A 17,026-nucleotide genomic window follows, 5' to 3' on the forward strand; every position below is an offset into this window, starting at 1 on the left:
CCCGCCTGAACTCCCAGCCCTGTGACTACAAGCCCTGAGGACGGCGGCTGTAATCCGTCCTTACACTCGGACGCATCTCCAGCTCACAGGAGACTCAAGCTGTGGACCGGAATTGAACCCAAAGTTAACTTGTTCTTTGTTTTCCACCTCCCCTGGCAAACATATTTTTATTCATTCTGTCTCCTCCTTTGCTAACCAAGTCTTCCTCTCCAGCATACCCCAAATGCCCCCTCTTCCAGGAAGCTTTTCCGGCGTTGGGGCCACACCCCGTAGCATCTCGGCCTTACCGGACACTTCTCTCCCAAGAGGGAGCCCCGCTCCCCAGCTGGTCTGCTCGTTGCTTCTCAAGGCAGCCAGTGCCCTGGGTCCATGTCCCGCGATTTCCTTCCCCTGCCCTTCCCCCCCAGCCGCGGGGCGAGGACCGTGCCTCCAGCCAGGGGCGCCACCCCACATGCGTATTAGCTGTGACAGGTGCGTGGCCACGTTGCTAAGGGCCCGCACTGAACTGCTGACTTGCGCGTTTTATGTTATTTTTGTCTGCGAGCAAAGGTGAGTGTTCCCTTTCCCTTCGTAGGCGTTTCTCTGCGCTCTCTGTGTCCCAATTTGGACGACAGCCCCGAGATGCCTCCCCGCTTTGAAGCTCGGCGAGTCTGCCTCTGGGCCTCTGGGCGTTCACTGGGGGCAGCAGCTCCGTCTATTTCTTCCCTCGAGGCTCAGCACACCAGAGGCTCGGAAAGGCCACGCCGAGCGGGAGCCTTTCCTAGTCGGTTCCCTCCCCATTCCCTCTCGGGACAGGCAGGAGTCCGGGGGCTGACCCGGCTGACTCGGTGGCCACCTGTGCAGCCCGGGGCCGTGTGCTCTCCATCTCTGAACCTCGGTAAAACGGGGATGACATCAGTGTTTCCTCACAGAGTGTGAGCCTCAGCACGTCTTCCTTGTCATTCTGATGGTTCCTTGTCCCCCATCCTTCTGCTTTCCTACTCAGTGTGCGCGTCTCACACTTTCTGATCCGGGGTCCCCACAGGTGTCGTGAGCACCAGGGAGCCCGCAGACCGGGGGGGGCTGGTGCCAGAAGCCCGAGGACGTGCGGTGCTAAGGCTCCCTCAGGCTCCGAGCGCTCCTGGCAGTAACAGACCCGAAGCAGGGTCGAGGGAAAGACCGGGTCAGGCCGTGGGGAGCCACACTGGGGAGGGGCCACGGGTGACGGATCATTCCATCGCAGACCCAAACCCCGGCCCCAGAGCACGTGGGTGTGTGGGTGAGAGCGGGTTCTCACCGGCGTGGCCGAGCATGGGGCAGCCCTGGGGGGGTGTGCGCTGGGGACTCTGAGCGTGGTCACGGCCCCGGCCCCGCCTCTGCCCCGGTAGGTGACCTCCAGCCAGGCCTCCTGCTCTGGGCCTCAGTCAACCCACTGTGCAACAGAGCGATCGTGAGGTCATGTGGTCAAGGACAAAGTGCCCCCATCTCTGCCCTGGGTTTTATCACGGGGGTGTCTACCTGGCTCAGCCACCCAGAAAACAGCCTGACCTCCCCAGGCGACCCCGGCCCTGTCGCGCTCCCGCTGCCAGCCGGAGAGGCCGCGTGTTCCGTGGGGCTGGAGCCGGCTGCCCAGGTTGGCATCACACACGTGGCCGGCACACGGCGGGCACACGGTAGGCACACGGCTGGCCCTCGGCGGGCACTCGGCCGGCACACGGCGGGCACACGGCAGGCACTCGGCCAGCACACGGCGGGGACACGGCAGAGCTCTCTTCAGTGAGTAAACAAGCAGGTGCTGGCCCCTCTCACTGTCACCCCTGTCTGCACGGCTGCCTCCCCTCTGCGGCTTCGAACCACCGGCCCCGGGTCCCCTCTCTGGAGTCACATGGAATGAATCTGCTTCTCCCGACAGAGCTCCCGGCCCTCAAGCAGAGCTGGGGCGCGGCCCGCAGGCTCCTCTTCTCAGGACCACACAGCCCAGGGACTCTCCACAGGCGCCGAGGCCCCGCAGCCACCTCTCCGTGGGCCCAGCCCCCGCCCCGTCTCTCCGCTCTGGTCACAGCAAACCCTCGGAGAACAGCTGCCTCTGGGGTCCCTCCCACTCTCCCAGAGAGTCGCGCCCGGCTTCCCTGCTCAGTGTCACCGAGGACCTCGGGGGCCACATCCAACCTCATCCCTTGCCTCCGTCCCCACCTCGCTCCATGGGTCAGCACCGTTGGCTACAGCGGACGGCTGCTCCCTGGGCTCGCGGGTCGGGCGCTCTCCCGGTCCTCCTCCCTCGACCCCATCCCAGCCCCCCGCTGGCTGCCCACCTCGACCTCACCCCAGCCCCCCGCTGGCTGCCCACCTCGACCCCATCCCAGCCCCCCGCTGGCTGCCCACCTCGACCTCATCCCAGCCCCCCGCTGGCTGCCCACCTCGACCTCACCCCAGCCCCCCGCTGGCTGCCCACCTCGACCTCACCCCAGCCCCCCGCTGGCTGCCCACCCCTGCCCTGCCCCTGCCGTCTCCCCGCAGCACACCTCCCCCGGCCGGCTCAAACCTCTCCCTCAAGCTCTGGCCAGAGCCGCCAGTCGGCTTCGCTCCCAGCTGCCCCGGGTGTCCGATGGGCATCTCACACTTCTCTCCAAAATGGAACTCATGATCTTCGTCCCCTGAACCCGGTCCTCTCAGCAACCTCTAGTCCTAACACAGCGGCCCGAGTGACCCTGTCGAAACAGAAATGATATCACACTTGTCCGCTCAGAACCTATCCCGCACTGCCCGTCGCGTTCAGCGAAAACACAAGTCCTCCTGATTCCTTCAAGGTTCTTGTCCCACAGTAACTTGTCCGATCCTCTTCCTGGGCTCCCGGGACAGAGGCTGTAAACCCTGGGGACTTCTCCAATGAGAAGAGTGTCTGTGGGCTGCTGGACCACAGCTGGGTTTGTGCTAAGAAAGTGACTTTGGACGGGGGCTGGTCCTACAGGTAGACGAGCCATGGGGCTGGGGGGCTGCGGCTCAGGGCCACAGGTACCAGCCCAACCTGCTGGCCTCAGGGGCAGGAGGAGGGCTTGGGGGGTTCCACCACAGGCCGGCGAGCCACTCACAACACTCTAATAAACACTGGATGCTGAGGGGGGCCTCCTGGTTGGTGGCCTCCTCCATGTACCCGGAGGGAGACGGCCTGACTCCCCAGGGAGCGGATGTGGGGCTCCTGTCCTCTGCTTGGTCCCGACTTGTCTCCTTCCCAGTGAGGCTCTGTGAGCTGCTCAGGGAACCTGAGGGTGGCCGTGGTCAGAAGTGCGGTGCCTGGGGTCTCGCACACTCATTTGGGGCCATGCCCTCCGCCTGCGGATTGTGCACCAACTCAGGACCCCAGAGCAGTGCACGTGGGCCCTCGTGATTACACACACACGCGCCATGTGCACACGCACACACACACCTGCTCCTACCACTGTTCCCTGCTCACTCCATTACATCCGCACTCAATTTTCCTCAAACGCAGCAGAAACCCTCGGATCTCAGGACCTTTGCATATGCTGTTCTTTCGGCCTGGAACACCTCCGCTGTCTGCACCCACTCCCTCCTCTCCTGATTCAGACCCGGCTCTACCGCCTTCTGGGGGGGTTCTTCTGGGACCGCCCACTTCAGATCAGGCCACGCCCCCTGACGTTCCACGGTCCCTTTCTCTGGATTTATTATTCCTCCGACACATACCAATCTCCAGCCTACCTTATGCCTTACTTCCTAATTTACTCCTGGTCTCCTTCCCTGATATGAGCCTTCCAAGATCCACAAGGTAGAAAGGGCCGCACTCAAACCCATCCCATTCTGCTGGTTGCTGTACGCTCGGCACGGAGAGAGGGCCTGGCACTTCAAAAACATGGAACACGTAAGAACGAGTGTTGTGATTTCTAGAAGCTTTACCGCCGCCCTCGTCTAGGGAAGCCCACTTGGTCCGCTTCCCATGACAGCGGGTGTCTCCCGAGGATGGATGCTGCCGGGCACGGCCTTCCAGGACAGTGCAGCGGGCCGCCCCACCCACAGAGGGTCTCCATGGGGCATGGGAGGCACACAGTGGGCTTCACCTCCCGCCACGCCACCTTGGGTCCCGTCCGTCGCGCCCACTCGTGTGCTCCCAGCAGGGGGCCCGGTGCCTATGCCAGGACGACGTCCCATTCACACCGGCCCACTGCGTGAGTGTCAGATGTGGACTGTGCCACCGAGCCCTCCGCACGCTCCCTCACAAGGCCTATCACCAGCCTCGCTTCACGGACGGCAAGGTGGCGGGTGAGAGAGAAAGCACACCGTTCACCTCACGTCAGAAGGCCTGCCGTCCACTGCGCTGTGGCGGGAAAGCAGAGCTGAAGTCTAGGTCTTCCGGCGTCAAAGAGCAGGCCCCCGACCTCGGAGCCGCACTGCCCCCACGGCAACTAGGCGTGCCCCAGCGAGCCAGCCCTCTGCGCCCCGTCTCTTCCTCCACGCGATGCACCTGCCGAGACCGGACGGGGACAGGCCAGCCGGGGCTCAGCCACCCTGCAGGCTGTGCAAGTGGCCGCAGGTAGGAGAGCGGCAGAGATCTGCCCGAGCCTGCTGTCCTCCACACGGGGCTCCCTTCACCTGAAGCTACTGAGGACGGCTCCCTCCCGCCCCGGGGAGGCGTCCACGGTGCTGACACAGAATCGCCAGCAGCCCACAGGCACGGGCTGCCAGGGGCTCCCACACCCGCGGGCGCTCCACGGCTGGTCCTGGTGGGAGCTCGGGGAAGCAGGCCAGGAGGCCCCCCGTGGGTCCTGAGGCTCACAGCACCCTCCCCAGCCTCGTCCGTGTGTCTCCAGGAGGCCCTCATTCTACTCGTCCCCTCCTCTCCCCAGGAGGACAGAAGCCTCCTCTGTGGCCCCTGGAACTTCACTGTGTTGAGGCGCCCGGGCTCCAGGAAGGTGGCGGAGGAAAGTGGCGGCAGCCGGAGAGAAATGGCGGGAGCCCCGTCCGACTTCCCAAAGTTGCCCCCTTGGGTCCCCTGAACTGTCAGTGTTCCCAGACACGGAGGCCTTTATCCCCTGAAAGGGAGCAGCCAGGCAGAAAGACAAAGGCCATATCTGATCCCGGCTGGGGGCGAGGCCGCGGGGTGGGGGCAGGGAGTGCAGAGGGGCCCAGCCCAGGCTGGAGGGAAACAGGAGCGCGACGGGGTTGCCTGGACCCCTGTGCCATCCTCCCCAGGGAGAGGACAGGCACCGGCTGGCGTCCTGCGTGTGCCTCGTGCTTGTTTGTTAGGGGCCATCCATGCACCCTCTCCCCCTGAGGCTCTGCAGGACCGCTCAGCACGCAGTTCCAGCCTCCCCACTGCCCCCTGCCCAAGGTGGGCGCGTGGCGGCCCACCAGGACGAATGCCAGTCCCTGACAGGACACGCACGCCAAAGAGCCCACGCACAGCCCGTCGGGAAGCGTGAGCGCACAGACCTGACCCCCGGTGGAGGTGAGGGTCTGACGAGGCTGTGTGCACGGGTCAAGCCAGGGCAGGGCCTGGCACTCAGGGAGCACCGACCTGTAAATACCGGCTGGTACGGCCCCGGGCCGACTGCAGACCGCGGAGGGGAGAGCCCAGACCCTGTCCCACCTGGCAGCAGCGTCCCCCAGCCAGATCCTCGGCCGACCGTCATGCCTGCCCTGCAAGCCCAGCACCTTCCTGAGGGGTGTCCTCGGAGCCGGATCCCTCCTTCCCCCAGTCTTTACCCCAAATGGACTGTCAGCTCCAACTCTGAGGTACTTCCCGGAGCTCCCTGGCTCTAACCTGTCTTCTCGCTGCGGAACAGTTTCAACACCAGGACCACCGGCTGTGCTGCTGTATTGTCACTGAGCGAAGGCCCTCTGTGCGGACGCAGGACAGCCCTGCCCGCAGCCTTTCGCCCACTGTCCTCCTTGGGCTCCCTCAAGCCATGCGTCTCTCCAGAGCGTGGGCCGCCCCCGCTGTGTTCTCCCTCAGGGACCCTCCCTGACTCACCCTGGCAGACGGTCCGGCACAGAGGAGCTCTCCATAAACGTTTGTTGAATGACTGACGGCCGGTCGTTCCGTTCCGCCCCGTGCTGTCCACCCCCCCACCTACTTCCTGGCTTCCGTGCTGCTCCCCAAGTTATTATCCCAAAACACAAAATCGATTCCATCACTTACTGCTTCAAAACCTCCATCATGGGGTCGCCCGGGTGGCTCAGGCCGCTGAGTGTCTGACTTCGGCTCGGATGGTGATCCCAGGGTTGTGGGATGGGGTCCCGTGTTGGGCTCCCCGCTCAGCAGGGGTCTGCTTCTCCCTCTACCTCTCCCCTGCTCCCTCCCCTGCTCGCTCTCTCTCTCTCAAATAAATAAAATCTTTAAAAAAAAATCCATTATGTCCTTGCTGTTTACAGTAAACTTCAAAATCTTCAGCTGGAGCCCCAAGGCCCTTCATGACCAGGTTCCCGCCCACCCCGCTTGCCGCCTACCACCCACCCCCAGCACGGGGGAGCCCTCGTCCGTCCTCTGAACAGGCCGGGCCTTCTGCTTAGGAGGACTGGGCTAAGGGAAGGCCTGCTGGAAAGGCCACGTGCTGGAGTGAGCGTCCGTCCGTCCCCACCTGGTCCGCGCTCACCGCCTCCGCTGTGAAGCCCTCCAGACAGACAGCCGCTCCTGTTACATTCTCCCAGACGAGGGGAGGAGGGACTCCTGTTGGTCGGGTGCTGACCACGCACTCTCTAGTTGAACTCCTCCTCACTACAGAGTTAGAAGACACACGTTTCCATTCCACTAACCAGGGGTCAAGGTGGTCCCAAAACTAGTAAGAGCGGGAGTCAGGATTTGAACCGCGTCTGTGTGACCCCAAAGTCCCTGGACCTGGCCCTCTGCCTCACTGCGTCTTCCTCTCTCAGGGGGCCTCCCTGCTGTGCCTTGCAGCTTGCACCCGTCTGTCCCTTGGGCTCACAGGAGGTCCAGCTCCTGATAAAGACAGTTCGTGGAACAAACACGAGGGGGCGGACAGCCGCGCCGGGGTGACACCACTCCCGCAGGAGCCGCGGTGCGGAGCGGTCCGGAGGGCACCCTCCTGGGACCCCCGGCTTCACGCTCCGGGCGGGAGGGCCCCTGGTGCCCTGGCTGTCTTCTCTCCTCAGAGCTCTGCTCCACACGCAGGAAAACGGCCCTCGAGGAGACAGCATGGTTGCCAAAAAACAAAGCACCAAACACATCAAAACAAACCAAAAAACATAACAACAACGCCCACAGGTGACAAGCGCGGCTCCCTACGAAGAACGAGACAGACACCTCCCTTGCCTCCCGGGACCCCCCTCTGAGACCAGCCGTCCCCCGCAGGTGGCAACCGCGGGCCACTCGCAGAGAAGGGCCTGGAAATAGAAAACCCGTCCTCGGACAGACAGGGTTCACATCACAGGCCCGTTAGCAGACTCAAGGGGCGGGGAGTCAAGGGGGAAATGCTCAGGCCCAGCCCATCCCGAGCCCCGTGTTCAAGGGCAATCCACACGGTTGGAGGAAGACCCGCCCCATGAGCCGGTGCGGGACACGGGCCAGCGGTGTGAGTGTGTGCTCGTCCTGGCCCGGGTCACCCCAGCCACCCGGCCTCCTCCTGCCCCACGCCACCCCCCAGCCCTCACGGCCCTCCTCCGGTCGGCATCTCCCAATGCCACTAATTGTTTCCTCCACTGGCCAGCTGGTGGGAACGAGGGGTGCCCAGCAACGTTACTGTTGGCGAGTTGATACAGAAAAATAAAACAGGGCAGAGCTGCAGGGCCAGGAAAGGGAAGCCTATTTCCAAGTGATTTTCCCTCCTAACGCTGGGCAGCCGGGGAGGCCCCTTCTCCACGACAATCCTATTGCAAGACACAGACGCCGTCAGCAACGTCCAGGCATTCGTGATGCAAGGCCGGGCAGGCTGGGCCGGGGGAGAGGAGCAGCAGAGCCTCAGTCCGGGAGGGGACAGTGAAGGCCACCTTGTCCCACCTCTCTCGTGATCAGAAGTCCCAGTCTAGTAGTCCCTGGTCCAGCAGGCCCAGCACACGGCCCTCCAGGCCTTCCTTTCAAGATTTCATTTATTTGGACCGTCCTGGGCTGCAGCTTTGCTGCCTCATGAAGCCAGGCCCTCCGGCCCTCGAGAAGCTTTACAGACCCTGGAGCTCTGCCCCTCCGCCCCGTCCACACCCGTTCACCCCCTCCGGATCCTCTGGAGCCGTCGGGACTTCCTGAGGACCTACTGCGTACCACTGTTCTCATTCCGAAGTTAGAGCAGCCAACGCCACCGCACCCCAGGGGGACTTCTGCCTAGTGGGCCTGTCCCGTTTCCTCCAGGGCCATGGACGTGCCCTCCTCCCCAGACCCTGGGCGCCACGTGTGTTTGTTCAGTCTTCACTCTGCAGGACCTCTGAGGGCTGAGGACGGTTTCTCCTACTGCACAGCAGGACGCATGCCTCCAACGAGGGAGAGGAAGCTGTAGGAGGACTGGAAGACGCTGTTTATTTCCAGCATCGCAGCCCTTACTCCTGCTTGGCCTCTATATTGTCCTCCGCCGGCTGCCAGCCCTGCCAGCGAGCCCCGCCACCCAGGGCAGGGCGGCCTCCTCCCTCTCCCCACCACGATCAGCAGGGCCTAGAACAGTGCCTGGCACGGGGCACCGAAGCAGACATGTTGCCGAGTTCACGACCATGTGGATGGAGGCACGAGACTCAGCTTACACACGGCCTCTGCAGAGAGCGTCCTTGGGCACCATCACCTGCCCAGGAAGAGAGGGATGCCCCCCACCGGCCAGGCAGATGGGCAGATGGGCGGCAGCCTGAAGAGAGCCTCCTGGGGGTTTGCGGGCGCAGAGCCAGGCCACGACTTCACCAGAGCGTCTGAGCAGCTGTCACGCTGACCCCGCCCGGTGTGTAGCTGACACGGAGCCCGGACGGTTTCCTGGTGAGGAAGCGGGATGAGGGGCAGCCGGGTGCGCCGTGGGCCCTGCGGGCGGGATCCGCTCTGGCCCCGGGGCCAGATGTGGGGAGGCCAGGAGCAGGCCCTTGCTCTGGAGACCGGGTTTCTAGGGCACTCGGGAAAACAAGCCAAAGCTACCTGGGAATCCAGGAAGAGGCCAGGAGCCCAGGTTCAGCGCATGGGGGTCCTGCGAGCTTAGTCAGAGAGTGCTTCCTGGAAGAGGGGCTGCAAACAGGGGCTGGATGGCCAACGCGCATGACTGAACACTTGAGCGTCCTGGGCACTCTGCTAACCGCTCGTAGACACCGGGGCCGTTATTGCTCACGACCCCAGAGAAGGGGATATGCCCTTCGATAAGTGGAGAAGCAGAGCTCAGCGGGGATGTAACATGGCTAAGGTCCTACAACACAGGGACTTGATGGAACCCAGGGGTGGAGGACCCCAAACCTGAACTTGTTGCTGCTATGGTGTCAGCAGGCCCCCAGGCCCCCAGACTTCAGCAGGTCCCCTGGCCTCTGGGACCTTGGCCTCGGCGGGCATCATGGCCATGGCGGGACGTTGGCCTCAGTGGGTCCCCTGGCCTCAGTGGCCCCCGGATGACATGGCGTCTTCTGGGTCTTCTGTCATAGGAAAGCCAGCTCCCAGGGGCAGAGCTGGGACGGAACGCAGCCCCAACCCCACAGGAGTGCGCAGCTCGGAGAGGTTCACTGCAGACCTGCTGGGGCTCGGAGAGGTGCCCACCCAGCCTGCTGGCCCTCAGAGCCCTCCCCCCAGCATCCCCTTCCTGCCTGACCACGCTCACAGGTCTGATCCCACAGCCCCTCGGTGGCCGGCCGGCTCCCCGGCTTCAAGCCGAGGCCGGGATATACAAAGCCATCCCCCAGCCCGGCCGCCTCACTGGGCGTGGAGGACCTCAGCCCCCGCGGCAGACCCAGGTGGCACCAGGTTTGGCCCCTGCCTGGGCTGCACTGCCCCGGGGAGAACCAGCCCCAGCGCCGCTCTGGGAACGCACCTGCAGCAAGGCCTGGGCCTCCTCCAGCACTCTTGTTCTCTGCCCTTCGCTGGGGCTGCTGTCCCCCAGAATCCGCCTGAAGCCCGTAACACCTGCGTCCCAGAATGGGACTGCACCCGGGGCCTTTAGGGAAGTGATTCAGATAAATGAGGCCATGGGGGAGGGCACTGACCGATCTGACGGGGCCCATGGGAAGAGGGGGTGTCAGACCCCGTGGGGACCCGGGGAGGGGGCGGCCCTCTGCAGCCGGTGGACACTCCAGCCCTGCGACCCCTTGACCTTGGACTTGCAGCCTCCCGAGCCCTGAGGAGGTGACTTTGTTTTCCAAGCCGCCAGGACTGTGGTGCTGTGTGATGGCGGCCACGGGGGACGGACACAGGCCAGCACAAGGCCTGCGGCCCGGGCGTGACGCGTGTGCCATCCTACGCGGGGTGGCTCCCGGGGCCCTCTCTGCCGGCCCCTGCCACTCCAACGCCGCCCGTGGAGGCACAGGCCATGCCTTGCCCTCACCTGGTGCTCATCCCAACGAGCCCAACAGAAAGTTCGTCTGGACCAGGGATTCATTCATGCATGAAAGGACCAACGTACCTTCTGAACCCCCCATTCCAGCTCCACGCTCCAGGGGGCGCCGTCTGCCCTGCCGTCCTGGCCACCGACACCCCGGCTCCCGGTGTCCCCACAGCTTCCCTCCCGTGAGAAAGCCAGCGGACCAGAGCACCTCTGGCCATCCCAGGACCTCTTGGCTTTGACTGCTGGGCTTCGGGAAGGCTCCGTCTGCACCTGGGTCTCTGCGGTCACAGGACGGCGACAACAGGAGACTGTTTGCGCATCAGTCCACCCCTGAAACTCATGGCTCCGTGGGGCTCCGTGGGGCTCCGTGGGACTCCGTGGGGCTCCAGACCTCTGGGCTTTGGGTGGCGAAGTCTTCCCCAGAGGCAAAGGCGTGTTCTTCCCAAATCCCTGTCCCGGTTGCCCCCGGAGTAGAGACCGCGGCTCTGGCTCCGTGCGGGGGGACACGGCTGGCCCCCCTTGTCAGTGTGCTGCCCGAGGCCCCGTGACCGGGACTTCGGGGTCAGACAGGTGTGGGTTTGAACCCACCTCCACTGTCAGCTCCTCCGGAAAATAGGATTAGTAATTTTCATTTAACAGGTCTCCGCGGGAATTCTGTAAAATGGGTCAGCAGTGAGATCAGCCAGGCTGAGAGTGACTAGTGCAGGGCAGGACTCACGACGCGCTCATTCCCTGCCTCGGAGCCCCTCCATCTCCTGGAGTTGCCCTCCTAGCGTGAAGGGCCTCCTGTCCCCGTCCCGATGCCAGCGCCCCTCCTCCGCGGGCCCCACGTGTAACCGTGAGCCCAGTACACAGCATCTGGACCCCCTTCTCTGTGACACTCCCTGCCCGGGACCCCATCCCCGGGGCGCCGCTCGAAACATCTTTCCTTCCAAAAGAAAAATGAAACCGATGGACGGTGAGTAACTGATCCTTTACAAGGGGCCCGGAGGGCAGCAGAGCAGCGACTCGCCAGGAGGCAGGGAGCACGGGTCCCACCAGGTCTGCGGCACACCCTGGAGGCCGAGATGGGCTCCCACCCTGAGAGGTGGAAGGAAAGGGTGCAAGGAACACAAAACGGTGGCGTGCGCGCACAGACACACACACGCACGCGCACACACGCACACACACGCACGGGCACGCGCACAGACACACACACGCACGCGCACACACGCACACACACACACACACACGGGCACGCGCACAGACACACACACACGCACGCGCACACACAGCTGAGAGAACCTCGGTGCTCCCTCCCCCAGCCTGCCTCGGTTCCTTCCGTCTGCACGTAGCGGGATGAGAAACAGATGCATGACCTGTGACCTGCAGGAGCCGCTGGGCGGCCCCACGTGACCCGAGGGTCCGTCCATACCAGCCGCCTCCCTGTGGCTCCTCCTCCCCTCCCGCCCTCGTGGGGGACTAAAGGAATCAGCGAGAACCAGTCCCCCCGACATCTGACGAACGGCTTCATCGTTCACAAATCATCGTCATATTTGCCTCAAGGTTAGGACTGTAACCCCTCGGCGCTGGGAGGCTGAAGCTCAGGGAGCTTCCGAGCGGGTGTGCGGCGGGACCGGCAGGATCGGCTGCCTGGGAGGCACGTACCGGGATGGAGACTGGCAGAGAGGAAGCTATGGGAAACGGAGGCACCCAAGACCAGAGAGGGGGAAGGACGAGGTTCTGTCTTCCGAGCGTTGGCTCCGCGGTGCCCCGTGGACCCTGCCAAGGGCCGGACAGGAGAGTGTGGGCTGGCCCTGCGGCAGCTTCCAGACGGGGCTCTGACAGCTTCCCGGTGGGGACGAGCAGAGCGAGGGGAGAAGACGCTGTGCGCAGTGACTCACTCCACAGGCCCACCTACAGACCCCTGAGGTGTCGTGGGTGAGGGCAGGTGGTGGCTCTCGGAACCTGGGCTTGGTTCCTGCACGGGGAGCCACGGGGGCAGGGCAGGGGTCCTCCCAGAAGGGGACAGGGAGGCCCCGCCCCTGGCTGGGGATGGTTGGTAGAGACATGGGCACCTAGTGGAGGGGTGCTTGGTGGGGGAACTGTCTGGGGCTTGAGAAAGGGACAGCCAGAGATCCACTCCCCTCACACAGACCGGGAGGCTTTGAACAGACGTCCACCTCCATAATGCACCCCTGCATCCGGTTGCTCGGGAAAGTCTTCTAGCCCCTGACGCCTGCCAGCCTCAGAGGCCACAGGGTGCGGCCCATCTCCCAGGCAGCCGATCCCAACAGGTCCAACCATACACCCACTCAGGCGCGCTAACCCTGTGCTGGGCCGTGGGTGCTGGGGAGTTGGTCCTGCTTTTGGGGGTCCTGCAGACCTGCCCCAGCCTGCTCCCACCCTCAGCGCACCGCCAGGTGCACGAGCACAGCCACTCGGGTCTCCCAGCCCCCCGGCCTCAGGTCCCGCCATAGCCGAGGACCTCACAGCTACTCTGCCGTCTTGCTCTCATCCGCCCGTGCTCAATAGACTGCAGGCCGCACTGTCTTCTCCCATCTCAAGCCGGAGGCCTCAGCTGGGACTCTGCCTGCCTGACCCCCGACCCTGCCCCTGGAGGGTGACCCGCACCAGGACCTCGCAGCCCGGCCATACAGTGCTTCCCGGGGTCGCCTAGCCATTGGGACAGACGCAGCAGGTATCACTGAGTACCCAGTGCACACCCCCCAGATGCTTAGGTGTAACATACTCTGTCTTCTGGTCAGAGATGGGGGCGCTCACCCACGGTGACAGGCGGTGAGTGGACAGGGGAGGGCGATGGGAACTGAAGTCTCCCGACCGGGGCGGCCTCTCCACCTGCACCCTGTCCCAGCCTAAGGCCCAAACAACGGGGCAGCAGCAGACTCCAGATCTGTGTGTGCGCGCGTGTGTGCTTGCGTGTGCGGCTGTGTGCACGTACGTGTGTGTGCACAGGCGTGAATGCACACGTGCGTGAGTGTGCACGCATGTGTGCACACGGGGTGCAGAGAGGGATAGAGAGAAAGGAGTGGGAAGGCGGAGGCGGCAGAAGGACAGAGGTGTGTGCCTTCACAGAACCGGTGCGGGACGGAAGGGAACCTTCCTGCTTATTTTTCCATATTAGGGAAGACATCCTACCGCCGGCTTCCCATTACCGCCTTCATTCCCTGCTCGCTCAGGGACCCGAAGCGCAGAGCTGGCTTGTTGATTGGTTTGAGTTTAATTCATTTGTGTAATATCCCTGTTCAGAACGATGTCTAATTAACACTTTTGTTGGGGGGAATAAAACCTCCCATAATCATTAATGAGCGGGGGAGGGGAGGGGCCGCTTTCCCAGGCAGCCTCCCGCCGACGGCACCAGGCGGCTCACTGGCTGCGTCGCCCAGTTCTTCTAATGAGACACGTCCTCATAACGGAGCCACCACTCACTCTGGACCGGGACAAGCGGACGGAGCTGGGACTTGACCAGGGGACGCGTGGTGCTGCGTGAGTCGGTCCTCACACCTATCCCCGGGGCCTCGGTTCTGGGTGTCGCATCCGACAGGGTCACGCGGCCCCACAGCCTCCACCCGCGGGGCAGGCGCTCTCCCGGCCATGGGAGGAGACGCCAAGTACGAACCTACTTTCTGGGTTTCTTCACTTCCTCCAGGCTTTGGAGGGAGTACTCAGATCTTGGATTTGTTTGTGACTTAACAGTTTGCAAAATGACTTTATGAACATTAATTCACAACTGTGTGGGGACAGAGAGTGTGAACCCCATGTAATGGACAAGGAAGCCCAGAGGAATGGAGGGTCTTGTCTAAGGTCACGAAGCTGAGACATGGTCTCCAGTAGAGACACCCAGGTGTTCTGATTCCAGAAGCCTGGGCTTCCCGGGGAGCAGGCCATGGCTCTCTAGAGAGGCCCCTCAGGGTTAAAGCCCCATCGAGGACATAGAGAAGGCCCTGAGATGGTTTAGGTGTCTCGCAGTAAAGAAGCCACTGGAAATCCTGTGTGTGGGTCTGGACGACTTGGTGTGGTGGGGGAGATCGGTCGCCCTTGCGAGATTTGCGAGAGATTATGGCCCCCACATCACAGGACACAGCAACGCGGGGTCCTCCTCTGACCACGCCGTGCAGCGGAGTGGGGACTGCAAGGCGGGCTTCCATCAGGACGACCTCAGGTAAGCCGCTCAAAGTCTCTGGGTTTCAGCGTCCATTCCAGAGAAGCAGGGATGCTGGGCGCGGTCCCACCCCCCCACGCAGCACTTCCGGGAGGCCCAAGATGCAGCTGGGGGACAAAACCGGGAGGGAGGCTTCACTATTTACCCTTCTGCATTTTTTAAATTTTGTGCCACGCATACTACATACTAAAAATATAAAATTAAAAATATAACAAAAACACATGACATCATCAGGTTACGGAGTACTTTGTGCACAGTCTCGCTGGGCTGTCTGCACGGCCCAGCGAGGTAGAGAGAACCCTCCCCACGGCACACAAGCGTGCAGGGCTCCACGGGCTCAGGGCAGTGGCCCGGTGTCACCACTGAGACTCAACGTGAGGTCGAGGATGAAAACCCTTTTCTCCCCGAAGTCAGAGCTGCTGTTTGGTGCCCTCGCCCCGACCTTACATGCGCTCATAAAAGCTCCGCGTTAGGACAGAAACTGGGCGCGTGTGGGAGGACAGCGAGTCCCCCCCTCGTCACCTGAATATAGGACCCCCTCGCCGCCTGCCTCGGCACCCACCCCGCGGGCGCTGGGCACTCGCATGGACACACACACGGGCTTCATGACAGCAAGATGGGCAGGAATCAGGATGGCTGCTGGAAACACACCCGCGTGGTCGGGCGCCGGGGAGCTCCGCCGAGCGGGCCAGGCCCCGGCTGCTCCTTTAGTCCCAGCCCCAAACGGCTCTTCCTCACCTCACGCGGTCTTGTCAACACTCTGGCCGCCGGCTCAAGTTAGGACCCTCATGTTAGAGCCCCGTCCAGGCTCCTCAGAGTCCTTGCGCGGCGGAGTTGGCAACCCCCAGAGGGCAGGGACAGCCAGGCGGACCTCGCACACCACACCCACACAGAGCCAGACACGATCCTGTGCTCAACAAAGGTTTCCGCAGATGACCGCAAAGATACAGGTCCATTATCCCACCTTGAAGCGCAGCGAGCCCTCCGGGTAATGTTTACCAGGCAGTGCCGCGCAGGGGAAGGCAGGCTACTGCGGTGCCGGGGAAGCGCGGACGCGCATCCGGCTCTCCCCGGCTGGAGCCGGCTCCAGAGCAGGACAGCCCTCTCTCAGGGCCAGTCTGACCACCTGGACGACGGGGACAACAGCCACTTCACAGGACTGCAGTGAAACCCAGAGAAGGGACCGAGATGTGCCCGGGGAATGGAGAAGAGCTGTAGATCCGCCGTTCCAGAGAAAGGGGGAGGAAGAGATAAACACGACAACAGAGCCAACCCCTCCGAGGCCCAAGTATCGGGGGGGGGCCGCTGGGAGGTCATGGGGGTGCCGTGGGCAGGTCACGGGGTGCAGTGGGCAGGTCATGGGGTGCAGTGGGCAGATCATATGGGCAGGTCATGGGGGTAAAGGGGGGAGGTCACAGGGGCAAAGTGGGGAGGTCACAGTGCTGGTCTCTGGATTATCATTCTTTCCCTGAGATGCCCCTGCCCTATGAACTCCTGCTAGCTCTCCCTGGCGGTCAAGCCCCCTGGGCACCCTGATCAAGGTCATCTGTCCATGCTCAGAGCTTCCTGCCTCTGCCACGCCGCGGCAGCTCAGCATCTCCGGCCTTGCTCTGCGATGACACAAACACCAGAACCTACCATGTGCCCAGTGCTTTTGCTGGACCCACACCTCCCCGCGGCCTGTGCCCAGTGACATCATCCCCACTTCCCAGAGAGGCCCTGGAGCAAGGTTGTCGCAGTAGGACCTCCAGGCCGGACTACCGGACTCCAGCCTCAGCAGCTCTGTCCAGGCTGAGCTGAGAGACTCCGGACAAGCAGCTCAACCTCTCTGGGCCTCGGCTTTCTCTTCTGTCGGATGGGAGAGATACACACCTCCCACCACAATGCCGGTGGGAAGGCCAGTGACATGCCACACGTAAAGGCATGAAGGTCACTTAGGACAGGGCCTGGTGCACCGCTGAAGCTCGGGAACTCGCCCGGGACCTCCCTCATAAGCTGGGCTCAGAACCGAGTAGGTGTGGCTTCCGTCCACCTCCCCAGGGTCTCCCTTCCTTGGATGTCTCTCCACACACTGTCCCCATCTGTGGCAGTCCGGGCTGCGTTATCAAGTGCTCGCAGGACACCGGTGCTCTCCTGTCCACCCCCTGTCCTCCAGGGCTCCTAGAGGCCGCGGGGTCATGTGGACCAGTCAGTCCGGGGCCTGCGTGTACTAAACTCAACCACCAAGTCACCCTGCAGGATGGGAACAGGGAGCTGCTGGGCCTGCCCCGGATGTGCCTCCTGTGACTGAGATGCGGAGGCAAAGCGTCACTAGCAGTCAGTGACCTGGGCACGGGGCAAGGCCCCAGGGAGGTGCTGCGGAGAAGAAACCCCGGCTGGCAGCTCCTGCCTCTCCTGCCTCTTCCTCACAAGGCTCTTGGCTTCCCTAAGA

The 17,026-nt window shown here is 63.2% G+C and overlaps 1 protein-coding gene across 2 annotated transcripts in view; it reads right to left on the minus strand.

Annotated features, from left to right (window-relative positions):
- Nucleotides 1-17,026, minus strand: part of KIRREL1 (kirre like nephrin family adhesion molecule 1) — an 86,732-nt gene that overhangs the window by 41,203 nt on the left and 28,503 nt on the right. The gene's annotated exons all lie outside the window — the stretch shown is intronic.

This window comes from Mustela erminea, chromosome 17 (genome assembly GCF_009829155.1).
Source record: "Mustela erminea isolate mMusErm1 chromosome 17, mMusErm1.Pri, whole genome shotgun sequence".
NCBI classification, from domain to species: domain Eukaryota; kingdom Metazoa; phylum Chordata; class Mammalia; order Carnivora; family Mustelidae; genus Mustela; species Mustela erminea.